Source organism: Pongo pygmaeus, chromosome 7, assembly GCF_028885625.2.
Source record: "Pongo pygmaeus isolate AG05252 chromosome 7, NHGRI_mPonPyg2-v2.0_pri, whole genome shotgun sequence".
NCBI classification, from domain to species: Eukaryota; Metazoa; Chordata; class Mammalia; order Primates; family Hominidae; genus Pongo; species Pongo pygmaeus.
In genome coordinates this window covers 57629830-57652148 of record NC_072380.2, presented here as the reverse complement: position 1 = coordinate 57652148, position 22319 = coordinate 57629830, and the positions used below count along the sequence as shown (strand labels likewise).

At 39.2% G+C, this 22319-nt stretch overlaps 1 protein-coding gene across 1 annotated transcript in view; it reads right to left on the bottom strand.

Moving 5' to 3' along the window:
- The window catches only part of LOC129042658 (carbonic anhydrase 1-like), a 52380-nt gene extending 49922 nt beyond the window's left edge, over positions 1–2458 (bottom strand). Inside the window, exon 1 of the mRNA XM_054498902.2 lies at positions 2399–2458. The gene's annotated coding sequence lies outside the window, so the exon portion shown is untranslated. The remainder of the gene's footprint in view (positions 1–2398) is intronic.
- Between the last annotated feature and the right edge of the window lie 19861 nt (positions 2459–22319).

Below are 22319 nucleotides of genomic sequence, written 5' to 3'. Positions count from 1 at the left end.
AATGAGTTTGTGTCTCTTGGAGAGAAATAAAATCCAGAGCACAGAGAAAGTTCAGATAAGATGGATGAACCTCAAAATAACTTGAGGTGCAGTGAAGACTCAGGCAGAACAACTGTATCCTGGCAATTGCTATCCCAAATTTCAAAAATAGAATGGTGGATGTAGGTGAGCTATAGATCATGAGCTTGATGCAAATGTGGGTAATATTCTAAGATACAGTATTCAGTAGATAGTGTTAATCACGTAGGGAATGGCCAATAAAATGACAAAAGGATTCTTGATATTGAACTGGATATAAAACACGTAAAACGCAAGTTGACCCCAATCAGGCAATAAAGAGATTAATTTCAGTCCAGTACTGAATAATATCCTACAGAGGGAATTTCAACTATCAAATTACACAGTTATAAGTTATAAAAGAAGCTGGGCATGGTGGCTCACGCCTTTAATCCCAGTACTTTGGGAGGTCCAGGCTGGTTGATTGCTTGAGGTCAGGAGTTTGGGACCAGCCTGGCCAACATGGTGAAACCCCATCTCTACTAAAAATACAAAAATTGGCTGGGCGTGCTGGCACATACTTGTAATCCCAGCTACTTGGGAGGCTGAAACATGAGAATTGCTTGAACCGGGAGGCAGAGGTTGCAGTGAGCAGAGATCGTGCCACTACACTCCAACCTGGTTGACAGAGTGAGATTCTGTCTCAAAAGAACAAAAAAGTTATGAAAGAGGTAACTTTAAAAATTGGGTAAGGGGGCCGGGCACGGTGCCTCACACCTATAATCCTAGCACTTTGGGAGGCCGAGGCAGGCGGATCATCAGAGGTCAAGAGATTGAGACAATCCTGGCCAACATGGTGAAACCCTGTCTCTACTAAAAATACAAAAATTAGACAGGCGTGGTGTCACATGCCTGTAGTCCCAGCTACTCGGGAGACTGAGGCAAGAGAATCGCTTGAACCCAGGAGGCAGAGGTTACAGTGAGCCGAGATCGCACCACTGCACTCCAGCCTGGCGACAGAGACACTGTCTCAAAAATAAATAAATAAATAAATAAATAAATAAAATAAAACTAGGTAAGGGTACTCATGATATACTAGACTGCATGAAACATTGTGAGTTTGGAAAGCTCTGTTACCTCAAGGAGATGCCCAGCAGATTGACTTTTGGGTTGTGTAGAGGCACCCTGGCCATGTGTGGTACCTAATTAGGTCCCTGACCCTCTCTCAAATTCTTTAACTGACACTTCAACCCTGGCCTTGATTCTCTGATACAGTATCCTCAGCCCAATCAGATCATACATCTTTCTATTCTCTTTATTTGCATAAGTGGCTTTACAATACTGGGAGAAGAGAGAAATAACTATAAGAATGTTGAAGTTAGTCAAATCCACAGTATTAACACATTTGTATTAACTTTAGAAATTTAATTATTTAATCCTTGAGATAACCTATGAAAGATTGTTTGTTAAGTTACTTGAAGCATTTAATATAACCTGATATATTAGAAAATCAGATATATGAACCATATAATTTCAATTTTAAAGCACAAGAGCATTTTCTTCAGTCTATACACAGTGTTTGAATGTTCAAGAGAACATAACTTACTACTGCATACATTTGGTTTATTACTTTTACTGGAATTGCTTTAATTATTAGAACCCCCTCCCTCCTTTTGTAAACTTGCAAGATGTATAAAAGATACTAATGTGTCAGGCATTTGAAATGTTTGAGAGATTCAGGTAGAATAAATTTGTAATTGATATAATATATAATATTTAAAGGAACTTAATTAACCAAGTCTATCAGTTGCATTAATTGTTTAGGGGAATTAACATCAAATTGAACATTAGTCATGGAATAAGTTTAAATGGTAATTTATATTGGCCGGTTGCGGTGGCTCATGCCTGCAGTAGTCCCAGCACTTTGGGAGGCTGAGGAGGGCAGATCACCTGAGGTCAGTAGTTCGAGACAAGCCTTGCAAACATGGTGAAATCCCCTCTACTAAAAATACAATAATTAGCCAGGTGTGGTGGCATGTGCCTGTAATCCCAGCTACTCGGGAGGCTGAGGCAGGAGAATCACTTGAACTTGGGAGGCAGAGGTTACAGTTAGCAGAGATGGTGCCACCGTGCTCCAGCCTAGGCTGCCAAGTAAGACTCTGTCTCAAAAAAAAAAAAGGTAATTTATATTATCCTTTTCAGATTTACAGATATCTGCTTGATAAATATAAAAGGTTTAGAAAAACTATAAAGGCTTTTTAAACTTTACAGCTTTCATTCATTGAATAGTAATTAAGATGTAGGTACGACTGTATTTTATAAGATTTAAAGATTCTTTTGGCTGTCGGACAAAACACTTCAATGCTCAGCTAGATGAAAGGCAGAAGTCTTTGTTACTTACAGCTCCAAATGAGAGAAGGCTGCCACAGAGTACCACGCAAGGGGTTGCACCTGAGGACCGGGTACCACAAGCTGGAGGGGGAAAGGGCAGCTTATGTAGAGCAAAAAGGGTGGGGTTAGCTAGGTTGAATAATTTGCATAATTTTGGCAGGCTTTGGGGCATGAGCGCTGTCCTTAATTGTCTGATATCTGGCCCTGTGGTGATTAGAGTGGGTACATAGTGGCCCCGGAGTGTGAGAACCTGATAAGGGAAGTGGTTGGGGTGTGGATTTAATCAGCTGCTCAAGAGAGGAAACTGACCAGCCTCTAGCAGAGGCCTCCATACTAGGTCAAGACAGCACAATAATCAATAAAAATACCATATATAAAATATATTTAGTCACTGACTCCTTTATATCTTGATGTCGATTTTGAACTCAATTATTTGGGGTATTTGAGTGGCCTGAATAGTAGAGGAGACTTCTACAGAATAAGGCCTAAGTTGCACCAAACAGCATAGAAAACATTTTATTATGACAATAACAAGGAAGAAACCAAGTAGAAATGTGACAAGTCCCTGAAGGCTGACTTGTAACCAGGCTCCCATTTGTTTGGTGTTGGCCGGGAGAATACATCAGTCATGGCAAGGGCCTTTAGTCATATTTTGACTGGATTTCAGAGTGTGTTAAATATGTAAGGCATGTTTTTTTAGGGTGATGGTTTTGTGATCTAGGCTTTCTGTTAGAATGACCTCTTGACTGGTGGTGTTAACCCACCTACAACCAGAAGCTCTAATAATGTTACGAACACCTCTTTGACTAGTTAACATATAATCAAGGACAAATTTACTGTCAAAAAACATTTTTGCCAAAGCTCCCTGGTCTAGCAGAACTAATATTTGCTGTAATTTAGAAATATGATATACTAGAATTTTGGACATTTGTAGGGTAGCGTCAATTATTTTTGACTGTTGGGCTAAAGCAATGGTCCTTGTGGCCATTGCATCAAGTCCCAGAGCAGTGGTGAGTCCCAGTATTATAGGTACGAACGTGGCACATCAATGACATTTGGCTGGGTGGGGAAAGAATAATTAACATTTATATAAATAGGAATGCCAAGAGAGGCCAGAATGCATCTCGTGGCTTCCAGTTTCAGAGTAATGGAAGGGCAAAGGAGAGGGGATAAACACCCTTGTTGGTTGGGGCACAATATAGTTTTGTGGCATTACCTTTAGATTGGAAAATTGTACCTTGATTTAGGTAAAGGGAAATTACTAAAGAATAGGACTGGAGGAAGACAGTGGCTTTTGTTGGGCATAAGGTGAGAATATGCCGTTGTTCATTGGGTAGCCCATCTGTGGTATGTATTGAGGAAATATGAGTGCAGTTGCCACTTGCCATGAGGGGGCACCACAATACAGGAGAAAAGGCCGTTTGGAAGTGGTTTTCATTTCTCAGTATTTTTCATCTCTGGGGAAATTATCAGTTGGGTAAATGTGTGGTGTGGGATATGTGGAGGCAGGGTGATGAGTTATGGATAGTCAGTGCAGAAGAGTCTACTTCAGTCAAATGTGTTGTATTTTGGATGTCCGTATAAATATCAGAGAAGCTGGGACAGTGGGTTTGAATTTTACTTATGTAGTCTTTTAGAGGGCAAGAGGAGAAGATGCTGTTAGGATGGAAGAGATGGGGGTGGGAGTAGGGATACTGACAATGAGAAAGTGAAGGGGAAGAGGATGGAAGGGAATAAATGGTTTGACAGTGGGAGACCAGCAGATGCTCCTTTTACTCCTAGGAGAGCACACAGGGTAGATACTTCAGTTAGGTTACCCTTTAGTCAGGAGAAGTGGGTGGGATTAGCAGGAACCCGAATCTTAGAAGCATTAAGGAGGAATTGGACTTGGTCTCATAAGGGCTTAACCTGGTATAGAGTGGAATTACAATCACAGGGAGCAGAACTTAGAGTTTTATAGGTGTCTGTAAAGTCTGGAAAGTTACTCCAGTTTTGTGGGTCTTGCTTTTTTAAAACAGAAGTCAGCAGTGTAACCAGCTACTGGAAAACCAAGAGCCTCTGGTCTCCTGTGAATGGCAAGACATTCCATGTGCTGGTGTAGTTGGCACTGCTCGTAGTTGGTTGGGAGGCAGGGGGCATGTCATCTTTAATGGCGTGGTCTTGAGCTAGGGCAGTGTCGGACTAGGGTATCCTTCCCAAATGGATACCCACTAGGGTTGATGTGGGCCGTATTTTTGTGGCTGTGTTGTGTTATAATGAGGCTGAGTCATTTGTAGAATTTGAATACAATGTTGGGTCCTGGGAGCTTGATTCGCAAATGTCTTTTAAGTCAAAGGCTTTGTGGGTGCACAGCTAACAAAGATGCTGACATCCAGAATACTGCTATAATTGGACCAAAGTGCCACAATCTGAATGGTACAATCAAAGTCTCAATTAAAGGCAGCTAAGTGTCCCTACAAAGGACAGGATCTTGTTCCTTTTTATGGCGGCATAGTATTCCATGGTGTGTATGTACCACATTTTCTTTATAGTCTATCATTGATGGGCATTTGGGTTGATTCCACATCTTTGTTATTGTGAATAGTGCTGCAATGAACATACATAAGCATGTATCTTTATAATAGAATAATTTATATTCTTTTGGGTGTATATACCCAGTAATGAGATTGCTGTGTCAAATGCTATTTCTGGTTCTAGGTCTTTAAGGAATTGCTACAATGTCTTCCACAATGGGGGAACTAATTTACATTCTCACCAACAGTGCAAAAGCACTCCTATTTCTCCATAGCCTCGCCAGCATCTGTTGTTTCTTGACTTTTTAATAATCACCATTCTGACAGGTGTGAGATCATATCTCATTGTGGTTTTGATGTGCATTCCTGTAATGATCAGTGATGTTGAGCTTTTTTTATGTTTCTTGACCACATATATGTCTTCTTTTGAGAAGTGTTTGTTAATGGGCTTTGCCCACTTTTTAATGGGGTTGTTCATTTTTTTTCTTATAAATTTGTTTAAGTTCCTTGAAGATTCTGCATATTAGACCTTTGTCAGATAGATAGATTGCAAAAATTTTCTCCCACTCTGTAGGTTGCCTGTTTGCTCTAATGATAGCTCCTTTTGCTGTGCAGAAGCTCTTTGGTTTAATTAGATCCCGTTTGTCAATTTTTGCTTTTGTTGCAATTGCTTTTGACATTTTTGTCATGAAATCTTTGCCTATGCCTATGTTATGAATGGTATTGCCTGGATTTTCTTCTGGGTTTTTTTTTTTTTTTTTTTACTTTTGCGTTTTACATCGAAGTCTTTAATTCATCTTGAGTTAATTTTTGTGTAAGATGTGAGGAAGGGGTTCAGTTTCAATTTTCTGCATATGGCTAGCCAGTTCTCCCGGCACCACTTACTAAATAAGGAATCTTTTCCCCGTTACTTGTTTTTGTCAGGTTTGTCAAAGATCAGATGGTTGTAGATGTGCAGTCTTATTTCTGAGATTGCTATTCTATTCCATTGGTCTATGTATCTGTTTTTGTACCAGTACCATGCTGCTTTGGTTACTGTAAACTTGTAGTATAGTTTGAAGTAGGGTAATGTAATGCCTCCATCTTTGTTCTTTTTGCTTAGGATTGTCTTGGCTATATGGGCACTTTTTTGGTTCCACATTACTTTTAAAGTAGTTTTTTTCTAGTTTTGTGAAGAAAGTCAATGGTAGCTTGATGGGAATAGCATTAAATCTGTAAATCACTTTGGGCATTTTGGCCATTTTCATGATATTGATTCTTCCTATCCATGAGCATGGAATGTTTTCCCATTTGTTTGTGTCCTCTCAGATTTCATTGAGCAGTGGTTTTTAGTTCTCTTTGAAGAGGTCCTTCACTTTCCTTGTTAGCTGTATTCCTAGGTATTTTATTCTCTTTGCAGCAATTGTGAATGAGAGTTCATTCATGATTTGACTCTCTGCTTGTCTACTGTTGGTGTATAGGAATGCTTGTGATTTTTGTACATTGATTTTGCATCCTGGAGCTCAAAGCCATTATCCTCAGCAAACTAATACAGGAACAGAAAACCAAACACCTCATGTTCTCACTTATAAGTGGGAGCTGAACAATGAGAACACGTGGACACAGGGAGGGGAACAGCACACACTGGGGCCTTTCTCAGGGGTGATGGCAGGGGGAGGGAGAGCATAAGGATAAATAGCTAATGAATGTGGGGCTAAATACCTAGGTGATGGGTTGATAGGTGCAGCAAACCACCATGGCACAGGTTTACCTATGTAACAAACCTGCATATCCTGCACCTGTGTCCCAGAACTTAAAATAAAATGAAATTGATAAAAATAAAGGAAGCTGAATATAAAAGCTCTCAACAGTCCCTGGTTTTTCTAGACGTGTGATGAGAGGGGTTCTGCTGTACACAGGTTTTAAATCATATGGCCTGATTTGAGTGCATATGGTTAATAGGGTGTCAGGTTGTTTGCCAATTAATATATCTACGGCTGAGGCTGTAACTCCAGTATTAGTCTGTAGGAAGCCCTCCAATTTAACCAATTTCTATGTTCCTTTATAGTTCCTTTATAGTAATTGGTTAAATTGGTCCAGTTGACAATGAGACCGGGGTGCCATTTCTGTGTTGTGGGAGAGCCCAACCAACACTTTCCTCCACAAAATTTACCTGAAACACTCAGACAAACAGGATTCTGCCCTACATAATAATAAAGAAACACTGCTTCCAAAGAAGTTACAGACTCCTGGAATAGGCTTCTGCCAAACACAGGCTATGAGCAGAAGCATGGGGAATGCGGACCCTGCAAAGGGCAGCTCAAGTGGCTCATCACTCCTAATGGTCTAAGGTGGGCCCCAGCTGTACTAGTGTATAGCTTTGGAGTTTAGCCACTCAGCACTGATCATTTTTAATATTCCAACACAGGAATGTGGATAAGGAGAGACTTGGAAACCACCGGCAGGCACAGCAGCACCAGCTAAAGTGCAGCTCACCAACAGGCAGCAGTTGCATCCCTAGTTGTGCTGGTGCGGGTCTGGAGCCAATGAGTAAGCCAAGAGCAGACCCTCACACCCTGCACCCTGCCCCCACAAGGAGCTACCCAAGAGTCCACAATCACGGCCACACCTTCCTGCTCACAGTACCAATTGTTTATAAGATTTGAAGACTTTTGATGGTGGACACTTACAGGAGTTGTGTCGGGGACCGAGTAACTGAGTAACTGCAAGCTACAGGAGGCAGCTTACGTATGGCACACAGGGTGGGGCTAGCTTGGTTTCATAGGCTGTCTGTGGATTGGATGATTTAAATAATTTTGGTGGGCCCTGGGGTTTAGGGACTGTCCCTAGTTGTTTGGTGCTAGGTCCCAGGGCAGATTAGGGCAGATGTGAGTGTGAGAGCATGATAAGGAAAGTCTTCAAGGTGTGGAATTACTCAGCTGCTGGAGAAAAGGAATTTATCAGCCTTTAGCCAGGGCTTCAAACTGGGTCAAGACAGCACAATTACAGAAAAAAAAAAAAAAGAAAAAAAAAAGAAAAACAGAATAAGAAAGAAAAGAAAACCCTATATTGTAGACTAAGAGACTATTTCTGTGCATAAATACCCTCATAAACATTACAAACCAAAAGATGGAGGTAATCACCAAGAGCCAGCATTGGTTCACTAAGAATGAATGATACAAATTTTGTGTTTTAGATCAGGAGTCCCCTGATCTAACAGGTCACAGTACAGGTCTCTAGCCTGTTAGGAACAGGGCTGTACAGCAGGGGGTGAGTGGCAGGCCAGCGAGGGAAGCTTCATCTGTATTTACAGCTGCTCCCCATCACTCACATTAATGCCTGAGCTCTACTTCATGTCAGATCAGCAGTGGCATTAGGTTCTCATAGGAGTATGAACCCTATTGAGAACTGTGCAAGCAAGAGATCTAGTTTGTGTGCTCCTTATGAGAATCTAATGCCTGATGAGCTGTCAGTGTCTCTCCGCACCACCAGATGGAAACTTCTAGTTGCAGGAAATCAAGCTCAGGGCTCCTACTGATTCTACATTACAGTGAGTTGTACAATTATTTCATTATATATTACAATGTAATAACAATAGAAATAAAGTGCAAAATACATGTAATCTGCTTGAATCATCCCAAAATTATTCCCGCCCCCACGTCGGTCTGCGGAAAAATTATCTTCCATGAAACTGGTCCCTGGTGCCAAAAAGGTTGAGGATCCCTGTTTTAGATTACCATGTACTCTCTTGTGAACTAGTGAGTTTCCTGCCATTCAAATTACATTAGAAAAAGCTAAAAGATTACTAGTTACTAGTAACTCTTGTAATGTAATATACTATTTGTACATCAATTTCACATACTTTATTTCACAATTTTCTTTCTAAGCCAGATTCACAGTAAATTCACTGACCACATTTTAAACTTATTCCTTTGTAATTCCACAGACATTTATTGAAAATTAAAGATGTGCCAGTCAGGAAACAAGTGTTGGTACAAAAATATGTCAATTCATTAAAATCAAGCAAGACATAGCTATATAGAACAACATAGCTCATTTAGAAAATACATGCAAACAAAAAGATACATATAGTTGCATTATAATGGATGCTTGTGCAGGGGAGAAAAATGGGAGATGGTTATGGGGATACAAAAAAGAATAAGTTAAAAAGTAATATAACAAAGGGGGAAAAGAAGAAAGGGACTTTCCCAGGAATAATGGCAATTTCCCCTGAACTGAGAGATGTGATTAACTTGACCTTCTGCACCTGCAGAAAGTACATAAATAAAGGAATAAAACATAGTCCCTGTCCTCAAGAAACTCACAGCTTGGTAGGCAGACATAGGTAGAGACAAGTGATTGTAACACATGATTAATTCGATAAGCACAGAATGTTTAAAGAGGGTACCTTAGACAGGCTTCAGGTGCCTGGGGTAGGAGGCTCTTGTCAGGAGAGATTTCTCTGGACAGGTACTAGTTAACCAGGTGAAATGGTGCAAAGGCAATCCCAGGCAGAATATAGGATATGCAAATGCACAGTTGAGAGGAAGAGAATGATTTGGAAAATTACAAGTACAACTTCGAGAGACTGATGTTGTTGTCATATTTATTCATTCAAAATTATGTATTAAGCACTTACTATGTACCCAAGTACTTAACATGTTCAATTGAGGTTCAGAGGGTTTGTATTTTGCTTACACAGAGGTAGAATGAACTGGAGTTGGACTCAGGCCCAGGCCTTCTGACTTCACAAATATCGTGTGCTCTTTCCCCTCAGGCCCCCTTCCACGAATGCTGGAGAAAGAATTTATTAAATTAGATAGAGAGTTGGACTAGATGACCTGCAAACTTTGAGACTGTGTTCAATGAATAACATCACTAGAGTGCTTTGACTTTGCAAATAATGCTTTGATGGTTTCTGACATTCTTGGATGGCCCATTTATGACACCTGTCTGCAGGTACTTTAAAGATAGAGCAGTTGTTCTAAAAAGTTTCTGAAATAATTGTGCAGTGAGTATCAACTTCAAACACACACAGGGAATGTTTTAATATCCTGTTCTTATGTATATGCCAGGACCAGGCTGGCTGAAGGTCACGAGAGAGGACACAAGCTAGGCTGAGAGATTTTGACCTGGGCAATATTTGAGAGCCATAGACAACTGCACTTGTTAGGGGTAATGACAATGCATTGGTCTAAGACTGAGGCAGACATTCAAAGGACAGGAAAAGGTTCAACATCAAGAGAGTAGGAGTCTTGATGTTGGAGATTACTGATCCATTTGTCACCAAAAATAAAAAAGGACTCTGACTCAATCCAATGATTTTTTTCCATATATTTTAGTGATTTCCCTGTTGATTTCTTAAAGGGAATGTGTGCGCTCACTAAAATGCATCTTTATATAAATTTATTTATATTTTAGGACACAAGTTTAGATGTATGCTCAATGAAGTCTCTCTAAACTTCTTTAGAGGTTAACAGGAATAGGCAACCAGCACATAGAAAATTTAATCCATAAATAATTAGAATGCAATCAAGTTAACTTCAAGTTCTCTTCTTTTTAAAAATAATACCTGCAAAGCTATTTTCTTCTACTCTATGCAGCTTTTAACAACAAGCCAAAAGCCAGGTAGAAACCACAGGAGAAGAAACAGAGAATCTAAATAATTTGCACACTGTTTGTTGAGCTTTTACTTTAGCCTAAAGTTGGTTATAAATACCCAGAAGGTGATTTATCCTACTTTTATTGTAATTATAATGCTTTAAATATGTGTTATTATGCAAACATATTAAAGACTTTAGTGTGATTTTCTGAATTAGTTCTGAAGTTAGAGTGTCATTAAAACTAAGCATCCCTCTTCTGTAAGAAAACAAAAACAAAACAAAACAAAACAAAAATACCTCCAAGACTAAATATGTTCTCCATAAATCTCAGAGGAAAGGAAGAGGTGAAAGTTGATTACCCTAAATCGTCATCTCAAAAGCTGCCAAGTCTGCAAATGTACAATCAATCTTGCTCTTGGACTCAGTGCCATGACTTGATAGAATTCACACTAGGCTCTGACCTCAGATTTTAACTGCCCATTTGGAACTATCACTCAGAACTCAGGACTCTGAAGCTAGGGTCTAAAAATCTTTATCAGCAATGATGGCATTTCTCTCAGCAGACAAGTGACTCCACCTGAAATTTAAGTCTGGCTTAAGGCTATATTTAATGTCCAGTATCATATCATCATCACTGGCTTTTTCTGACTACCTTGCCTTTTGGGAAATGTGATCATATTTTTATATAACACTGAGTTTGCTTCTGACAAAAGAGAGACAGGTGAAAAAGGATCAGCCAAATCTTTAAGAAGATAAATAATAAATTAAAGCAATCTAAGATAAACAATATGGTGAAAATGTTCCTCTTTTATATACACAATTTTACATTTTTAGTTATTTTATTCATTGGTAACATGTCGAGAAATATTAATTATTGGGAGCCCTGCTATGTGAAAGCAAGTCATCTGCTAAAGTAACAAGCTCAACCATGGACTAGCTGTGTTTGTGGACCATTGACAAAACTCCCACTGCTTCTCACATTTAGTTTCCTTATCTGTAAAGTAGTGACTATAAACAGCAACTGCATTAGGTGCTTGTGAGGCTTCAGTAATATAACGTTTTAAAGTACTAACACAACACTTAGAACCTAGCAAGTTCTCATTAAACTGTGGCTACTAATTTTTTTAAAATATAAAGACTGTACGTTTGCATGCATGACTTTTGTGCTTCACTAGTTTTTCTGTCTCAAATATTTGATGAAGAATGGCAGTTTTTCACAATCACAATTTTGAGGCCAGAGTCCATTTAAAGATTAAAGAACTCCTACAAATTTTCATTTTGTTCGTAAATTTAGTGATTCTCACATAATTCTTTCCTTACCTTCAACAATCTCCTGAAATCTGATATAATACAATTTAATAAGACACTGTATATTTCTAGTTTAAGTAATTTGGAAGAATTATAATTGTAACTATTACCATAAATATGCATATTATGGAATATTCATGTTAAATTCTTCAATAGCTCTTTTTATAAAATTTCTTTTAGACTTTCAAGAGTTTAGTGGCAGATAAAAAGATTAAGTAGTTGGGAACTGATCAACTCGCTCTTTCCTTTTTTATTTTTATTTTTGAGATGGAGTCTTGCCCTGTTGCCTAGCTGGAGTGCAGTGGCACCATCTTGGCTCACTGCAGCCTGCCTCCCGTGTTCAAGTGATTCTCCTGCCTCAGCCTCCCCAGTAGCTGGGATTACAAGCGCTGGCCACCACACCTGGCTAATTATTTGTATTTTTTAGTACAGATGGGGTTTTGCCCTGTTGGCCACGCTGGTCTTGAACTCCTGACTTGAGGTAATCCACCACCCCCGTCGGCCTCCCAGAGTGTTGAGATTACAGGCGTGGGCCACCGCACCCGGCCAACTTGCTCGCCCCTTTCTGAAAGTCAGAACTATGCAGCAGATCATAATTTCCTTTCTGGCCCTGGCTTCCATTTGTCCATTCTGTAAATGTATGGTTTTATACCTAGACTCTCAATTCTATTTATTTGGTATAGATGTCTATTCTTGTAGCAGTATCACACTGGTTTCATTACCATTTCTTCATAGACCGTTTTAAAATCAGGAAGTATGCTGATTTCTTCTTGAAACAAACAGATTTTTAAGGCTCAACATAGTTGTAGATTATTTTCCTTCAACTCTAAATAACATCACATACCCTTGACCAAAGTACAGCATCCTCAATTAAGCAATGTCATCTGTCACAATGTCTGTAGTATGTAGCTTTCAAATGAATGTCCATGGACTCAGATAACAAAACAATTCAGTAATGTAGCAGGTTATAAAATTAATATATAGAAATAGCATTTATACACAAAATAAAAATAGCAAGCTAAAAGATACAATGATACAGAAAACTTCATTTACATAGCAAAAGAAGATAAATACTTAAAACTGAACAGAGGCCGGGTGCGGTGGCTCACGCCCGTAATTCCAGCACTTTGGGAGGCCGAGGCGGGCGGATCACGAGGTCAGGAGATCGTAGTCATCTTGGCTAACACGATGAAACCCCGTCTCTATTAAAAATACAAAAAGAAATTAGCTGGGCATGGTGGCGGGTGCCTGCCTGTAGTCCCAGCTACTCGGGAGGCTGAGGCAGGAGAATGGCGTGAACCCGGGAGGCGGAGCTTGCAGTGAGCCAAGATCACGCCACGGCACTCCAGCCTGGGCAACAAAGTGAGACTCCGTCTCAAAAAATTAAAAAAAAGAAGAGATATCCATTAATTTTGGGTAAGATGACTCAATAATAAAGATGTCATTTCTCTCTACGTTAGTTTATAACTTTAACGCAATCTTAAAACCAGAATAGCCAGTAAAATACTGGAAAAAAAAAAAAGCTATGAGGAGACTTTCTTTACCATCTATTAAAATGTGCTAGAAAGCCTCTGTAATTAGCACCTGTGGTACTGTCACATGAGTAGGCAGACAGACTAGTGAAATAGAATAAAAAGTCTAGAAATAGATCAAAGTAAATATGGAAATTTAATATTAATGAAAGTAATGTCTCAAATTACTAGACTAAAGATAGACTTTTAAATAAATTGCTGGGAAAAGAAGAAAGTTGGCTAGGTGCAGTGGCTCATGCCTGTAATCCCAGCACTTTGAGAGGCAAGGCAGGCAGATCACCTGAGCCCGGAAGTTTGAGACCAGCAAGTTTGGGCAACATGGCGAAGCCCTGTCTTTACAAAAAATACAAAGAGTTAGCTCGGTGTGGTGGCATGCGCCTGTAGTCGCATCTACTCTGGAGGCAAGGGTGGGAGAATCACTAGAGCCAAAAGGTTGAGGTTGCACTGAACCAAGATCATGCCACTGAACTCCAGCCTGGGCTACAGAGTGAGACCTTGTCTCAAAAAAAAAATAAAATAAAATAAAATAAATAAAATAAATTTAAAAAAAGAGTTAAGTCATTTGACAAAAGATACAGTCAGACCATTTTCTCACCTCTCACACATGAACAAGAGAAAAAAAGAAAGAATCCATGAAAGTACTAAAGGATGGATGAATTCTTCTATAATCTAGGTATAGGAAAACACTTTTAAACTATGATTAAGAATCCATATTCAAAAGAAAAGATTGATGAATTCGAAAGCATAAAAATTCTGTCAAGGCAAAAACACCTTAAGTTAATTGTACAAAAACCAAATAGCAAATTGCGAGAAATATGGATGTCAATAAAAATAAAGCAACTTGAGTGGGAAATTATGGAAGCAAATTCTTATTTTATTTAGTGTACCTACCACCTCTTCAGAATCTTTTGCCTTAAGTTTGGCTCACCTCAACATAATTACTCTGACACATGCTTGCAGCATTTGTATGTCAGGTTATTTTATAGGTCTATAGGAATTTCTGTCTGACAATTGCCCTCTCTCAAAGTCTTCTTAGAAATCAGTGCTGTGCCTCTCCAATAGGAAGCTGAGAGCACCAGCCCAACCTGGGCTTTTTTCTTACCAATCAGGTTTCTTTCTCTTCTTCCTGAAAAGCCATTGTTCCTTCTCTCTTTCGAATGCTTTCTTCTAATACAGTCTCTCCTCAGGGGGAAGAAGAAAAGATGAGCGGGAATAAGGAATATAATTTATAAGATAAATATGCATATATTGAGTTATGAGATGATATAAACAGCTTCTTATTACTTTTAGATATAAAAAAGTAAAATATGAATATAAATTCTTATTAAAAATAAAATGATCATATGTGAAATCATACATATTTAAGTGTGTACTTCATTCTGAATTGAATTAAGTTTATGTTTGCTATATAATATGAAAATAATATTTTATATTTAACACCAGAGCTATATTTCCTCATTTAATTCACTATAATTATGAAAAAACAACCACAATAAAGCAACATATATTCTTGAATTTATGAATAATAAAACTTGTATTCTTTGATCAGTTGAATAGCAATTGAATTGAAGGGCAATTAGGGAAGTTTCAGGAATTAGAGTTGTGTGTTTTCTTTATTTTTTATTTTTTTGAGATAGAGTCTCTTTCTGTTGCTCTGGCTCAAGGGCAGTGATGTGATCTTGGCTCACTGCAACCTCAGTCTCCAGGGCTCAGGTGATCCTCCTGCCTCATCCTCCCGAGTAGCTGGGACCACAGGTGCACGTCACCATGCCTGGCCAATTTTTTGCATTTTTCATAGAGATGGGGTTTCACCATGTTGCCCAGACTTGTCTCAAACTCTTGGGCTCAAGTGATCCACCCACCCCGGCCCCTCATACTGCTGGTCTTACAGGTGTGAGCCACTGCATTCAGCCTGTGTGTTTTTTCAAAGGGTGAATTCAATTTTTTAAAAATGTGCTATATTTGGGAAAAATGACTTTATTATTTTCCAGAACTTTTTTGCATAATAGTTTATTTTTATTCATTTTCCCATTATTGGTTGAGGAAAATGAAACTTTGCTTTGCTCATTTTGGATAGTTGCTAAGAACATTTTTCCTTACCAAATTCAACTCAGTTTTGGCTTTAGTTTCCAGAATGCACATTACCTACGGGGTGCCTCCTTGACAAGTTACTGAAGATGAAACATACTAGTTCAAAATTTCAGTCTGTTTGCTCCTCTTTTAGTGAGATGCCATTAAAACAGTCATTTGAAAACTCACTGTACAGATTTTAAAATACTATTGTGGATTCTAGAACCTAGGCATACATGAAAATCTTATTATTTAAAATATGTTTAGGTCAGAAACTAGCATTTCTGTTTATAACTTCTATTCTGGCAATTATTAAAAAGTTAAAAAAACAAACCAAGCATCTCTTGGGTCTTTCCCTCCCTCTGAAACTCCTTCCTTCAATATATTCCTCCCTTCCTTTCAAATTGCTTCTGAGAGCAGAACTCTATTAATTAGATTTTGACACCTGGATGAGATCTTATTTTCCAAAGTGTTTCTAAATATAGTACATCTTAATTCCATAAGGAACACACACATTTGGGAACAAAAATCTCTTCTTTCCCCAGATTCAGTACCTCTTGTACCACAATGCCTGTTCACTTGTCCTGAATTATCACTTCCTTGTTCATTAGTCTCTGAAGAAATGTATAGTTTTTTTCTTTGCCTACAAAATTAAGTCGTCCACTCCTCAGCCTCGTTGATTAGAAACTGATTAACTCAAAGATCTTTAGAGATAGAGCAATACAACGTTAGAACATGTCAGGAACACTCCTACATTTAGTGATGGGAGAATTCGAACCTAGGGTTGAATATATATATGTTAATCTTATTTCTTCTGACCATCACTACCTGTGGAGAAAGCTAAACATTTCTTATTGAATGACACCTAGAAATTAGCTTGGAAGTTGAAGGACCGAGAATGTGGACACGATCAGCTTATACTACGCCAGGTACAGCAATGTTAATGGCTCAAATGGCTGCTAAGGGCAGTCATGATTCTTGCAGCAGTGTTTCAGCAGACTGGAAGAGAGGAAGAAAATAACTTCATTCTGTTTGTCCTTTGAGAATACTTGTGCTAAATTCTTTATGGATTATCTCTTTTAATCTTTGCAACAAACTTACGGAGTAGGTACTCTGATAGCCCTATTTTGTGCATAGTAAGGTTAAGCAGTTTGATCAATTTAAACACTTAGAAAGTAATAGCATTGAATTCAAAGCAAGGCAGTCTGACTTGAGAGTCAATTTCTATATGAATACTTTGTGTAGCTAGAGAAGGCCACAGAAGACCTCCCCCACCAGGACAAGACATGGATTGGGTTAGAAAATGCATATGAGTTTCTGAAACTGGTCAGACTGAAGGCTCTGTCTGATATTTTCTCCTTTTGATGCCAAAGGGCCAAAAAGACAAATTTTAGGCTCTTATTTTGCAAAGGATCTTAGAAATTGTCTAGGAGACAGAGAGTCCCCGGGAGGCTTAACGATTAGTCAAAGTCACCAAACCAGTCAGTTGAAGAGCTAATATTGAAATGTCAATTTTGGGGACTTTCTTTTCACCATTTCACTGTAGTATACTTTAAGTATCAAATGGGACAAGAAAATAATGTGCAGGAATAATTTTATGGGAGGTAACAAGAGTCAGTCTGGGTCAGCTGAGGAAGGAGAGTGAGTTACGCACATTACTTTGAAGAACAGGTGGACTATTTACAAAAGAAAATGTGGAGGGAGATTTCAAGCAAGAGAAAGCCCCTTTCATTCATTACTCTACTCAGCAAACTTATGATACAATCATTGATATCTTCTATAAATTTCCATTCTATAGTCTTATTTGCCTTTCTACTAAAAATGCTTTTATTCTGTCATTTCAAATCCTATCCCTTCAGGTCCACCTCAATGCTTTCTTCCATGAAACCCTGCATAGACCATTTTAACCCTAAACGTTTTTTTTTCTTACCTGAAATTCTCCCAACCCTCATGCTCAAAAATGCAGACTATCATCACATACGTTACTACTCACCTTACAGTAGTTCCCCCATTGCACCATGTGTGAGCTTTCTGTAGTTCTCTCTTTACCTCTTTTGTTTCTCAAGATGTTTTTATTTATGTGTTCACAAACCATTTATTGTCTCAAGCACCGGTCCAAGTGCTCGATACATGAAGGTGAATCAGACCCTGAGTTGGTCCTCAGTGAGGTGCAGAGAAGTGGAAGGGACAAGAATGCAAATACATTATTATAATTCAGTTATGGAAAAATTTATTGTGGAGCTCTGCTCTAGAGACAGCAAAGGGAACAAATAAAGAAGTTGTCAACTCTACTTTTCCTGTAACTCTATGCTTCATTTTAGGTTGGGACACAAGAAATATTTTTGATGCGAATGACTTATAAAGTGACTATAACCATCTATTTATATGGGATCCCATGTAAATTCACCAAAGTATAATATTGGAAGGATTTTGACTATTGTTCACAAAATTTGTACTAGAAGACCTGCCAAAACCTGTACAATTTCTTTATTTCTCTAGTTTCAGTCCTCTGGAGTCTCTTTGTGACTGGTAAACTCTCAACAAATCTCAAAGGTCGGTAAGCTTAGATATAGATTCCATAATTGGAAGGGGCAAAAATGAACTCTAACTCACTTCTGACCAGTCTTTATAGATGGCTCTGCTCTTCCTAGAGAAACCAGAAGCAGAGAGCACTAGCATAGTAAGAAGAGGGTGGTGAATCCATTAGGCATATTCAAAGTCAAATAGGGAGCGGGGGACAGAGTTCTGGGCCCATAGTAAATGTTTAATAAGCGCTTGGTCAGTGAATGACTTTATGGAATTTGCCTCTTAGAACTCTCTCCTGAGTTACGACTTTTTAAAAGGCTATCAGTCTTCTTAACCCACTGGCTTAGGGGTGTCAATGCGCAGAGGTTTAATCTCTTCTGAAGTAGCCTGCAGAGCATGCTCGCATGTTCTGGCACAGAGACCAGCTTTGTACTCTAGGAAGCCTCCCACATGGGGTGTCATAGAGATTCGAGAAATCAGATTTGTAAAAAAGAGAAGGAAGCTGCCAGCCCTGGACAGGTTCCAGAGCCACCCACAGTTGGCTGCCAAAGCCTGTATTGGGCATTCAATAATAGCACTATGAGGATTAGGAGGGGAAGAGAGAGATCAGCCTATTACACAGAAGAGTGTCCATAAATGGCCTGCGAACAGACTCTTTTCTCTACCCTGGGATTATAGAGGCTCATGAAAAAGGAAAAAGTCATTTCAGATCCCTCTATTATTACTTATATCTATGTATATTCAAGCACTAGAAAATGATGCTAGTTAAGCAGAAAGGTGATATATTGAAGGAATATTGTGTAGCTCCCAAACCCTCTGGAAGTCTAAAGAATCAAACTCATAATAAAGGAAGAACCAGGACAGACTGGATGGCCAGAGCTGGTAGAGATGGACCCTGGCTGCCGCCACTGGCAATCCTGCCATGAGTGGCCCTCTGTTGCTGGTCACCATTACTGCCTGTTCTGAGACCACTCCCCCTTAATATTAGACTCTTCTGCTGCCAGAGTCACAACTGAAATGAATTCTGCACTGTCCCCTCTTGATTGCATCATTCACTCTAGGAATAATGTCTCAGATGAGAACCTTTCTCTGACTGAACATAGGTCCTCTAGCTACAGGGAGCTCAGAAAGGGAGTAGCAGCCTCCCACCTCCTTCGTCTTTCAGGATGAGATGCAGGGCTCCACTTTCTACTAGTCTTGATGTTTCTTCACATACAAAAGTTGTCTGGATGCTGGTTATTAAGCAATTGTCTCTTTGCTCTCTGCTTAGTGGCACTGGGGCTGGGACTGTGGGAAGCACATTCCTCCATTGCCAATTGGCCCCCTGTCAGATTCTGCCAATAGGGGGCCACTAGAAGGAGATGAGAAGGCTAGGGGAGAGGGGAGAAACTTGTTCCTTCTTCATTTGCTCCATGTGCCTGTCAGGATCTCCCCAGGAATGACTATTCACCCTGTCTGGGGCAGTCGATTCCAGTCTGGAGCTTCTTCCCATATTCCAAGAACCAACCTCATAATTCCCCACATCCTACCTTGAGAGGCCAACTCCAATCAGCCCGTGCTCCATCTTCAGTGACCTGGGCCTTAGCTCAGTGGTGACCCCCTTCTGACCTACTAACACACCAGGGAGGCTGTCCTTTCTCCTAAGATGTTTGGGTTCCAACTCTACAGGGCCTTCTCCCTAAGCTTTCAGGTTCTCATAAGGCCAACCTCTTCCATTTGCTGCTCCAAGCACAGAGGTGGCAAATGCTCCCACAGTTATTATCTCTGTGTCACTTCAGTTGTCACCTTTTTCTTCTTTAGACCCCAACACCCATTTAACTAATTCTTATGTTACATTCTTCCTGTTAAAAAAATTAGTAAGCTTTCAAAATATTAGAGCTTGAATAATATAGCTTCCAAAATGACAAATGTCCTCCACAGCACATATTTATAAATAATTTAATATTTCTGGAGCATAAAGTGTGAAAGTGACCTTGGCAAGTGATGAAGCTGGAGAGGCAGAGAAGGGCCAGATAATGGAGGACTCACTTTCCTTCAAGCAGTGTATGCTTTATTCCTTGGGTAGCAGAGGGCTGGCAAAGATTTCTGAATAAGAAAGTGTCAGTCAGGTTTGTTTGTTAGTGTACAACTGGCAGTGCATTAGGGGATGAATTGGGGAGGGTTAAGTTTAGAGAAAATCATAGGAGACAATTGTAATAGCACTAACACTATTTGCCTTAGGCTGTTCCTGCTACTATAACAAGATATCTTAGACCAGGTAATAAAAATAATAGAAGTGTATTTTCTTATAGTTCCAGAGGCTAGAAAGTCCAAGATCAAGGTACCAGCAGATTTAATGTCTCGTGAGGGCCTGTTCCTCACAGAGAGTGCTTTTTCTGTGTCCTCTCATGACTGAAAAGGCTAACAGTTTCTTTGTACCTCTTTTATAAGGTCATTAATCCCATTCATGAAGGATCTACCTTCATACCTTAATCACCTCCTGAAGGCCCCACCTCTTAATACTATCACATTGGCAATTAAATTGCAACATAGGAATTTTGAGTGGATACATTCAGACTATAGCATTACTGAAGCAAAAACGTAACTGGTTTGAATGACAAGAAATCCATTTATAAAGAAAGAGAATATTGGAGGAGGCACACACATATGGAATTAAGATGAGGTGATCAGTTTGGGACGTGTGAAATTTGAAGTTCTTGTGAGACATACTGGTGGATGTTTCTAAGAGACATCTAGAGACATAAATTTGTGATTCTCTAGTATGTAAGTGGGAGTTGAAGTAATCTGATGAGATAATAGAGAGTTGAGGTGTCCTACCACCCATCAGTGGGGCTTGGGTGTGCTAGGCTGGAGTGTCAGCAATGCGGGTCAATCCTATAGGATCATAGCTAGGTCTAAGCAGCTGTCTTGAAACCTCGAGGAGAAGAAAGAGCAAGAGGAGAAGAGTCTGTAACATAAATATATAGGAACCAGGAGAGCCAGGAGAGCCAAATCAATAGATGAGATCAAAGGGTAGGAGTGGGTAAAAATTGGGAAATAAGTCAAAATAAGCACTCGAAATAATGGGAAGAGAGCCAGAGCAAAGCTGAAAAGTATTCATTAGGTTATGCTTTTAGTAGATAACTGCTGACCTTACAGAACACAAATTCAGAGGAATAGGGGTGCAAAAGTTTAAAAAAGTCAAAAACGGGTGCAGAAAACTGGATGGTAAGGGAGAAAGTTGAGTTAACAGGATAGACCCACTGCTGCTATACAGGAAAGAAGAGAGAAGGGAAGAGAGAGTTATGGCAGAATGATAGGAGGCCTTTGTTTGGCTTCTTGTATTCAGATGTAAGTGAAGTAAGCTTGTTTACATGCTGAGAGGAAATGGATGAAAAGGAAATTGTTAAGACATAAAAAGTAAACTGTAGAAAAGTATGTGTGTAAGATTGAGGTTCAGAGCTCAGATGGATGGATTATGTTTGGTTGGAGAAGAGCTATGGAGTGTGTGTGTGTGTGTGTGTGTGACAAAGTGAAAGGAGATAATACAAAGAGGCAAAGAGACAAGTAATTTTGCATCTAGGAGATGTTAAGCAGTTGAAGAGTCTCAAGTCTGTAGCCCCATTTTCTCTACAATCCCAATCTTGGATGGTAAATGAGTGGTAGGTAAGGCATGGAGATTGGGAAGATTGTGGTGAAGAACAAGAAGAGGTAAGAAAGGCAATAGAAGAGAATTTTTGTGTCTGATTAGAACATAGTCAAATTATTTTATGTGATTGCCAATTCTAATCCTCAGAGAAGAAAGTATTAGTGTTTGAGAGCAGAACGTTTTGAAGTCAACAAATTGGAAGACAGTTTGGCAGTTTCTTACAAAATTAAAGGTACTTTTACTATATGACCTGACAGTTGTGCTCCTTGGTATTTACCCAAATTAGTTGAAAACTTATGTCTACACAAAAATCTGTACATGAACATTTATAGCAGTTTTGTCATAATTGCCCAAACTTGGAAGCAACCAAGATGTGCCTTTAGCAGGTGGATGCATAAATTGTGGAACATCCTGACAAGGGTCTACTATTTAGCACTAAAAAGAAATGAGCTATGAAAGCATAAAAAGACACAGAGGAAATTTAAATTCTTATTACTAAGTGAAAGAAACCAATATAAAGGGCTACATACTGTATGATCCAACTATCAACCATACAACACTCTGGAAAAGGCAAAACTATTGAAATGGTAAAAAGATCAATGGTTGCCAGGGGTTGGCAGAGGAGAAGGGTGAATTGGCAGAGCACAGGGGATTTTTAGGGCAGTAAAACTACTCTGTAAGGTACTATAATTGTAGATACATGTCACACATTTGTCAAAACCCATAGAACGTGCAATTTCAGGAGTGAACCCTAATGTAAACTATGGATTTT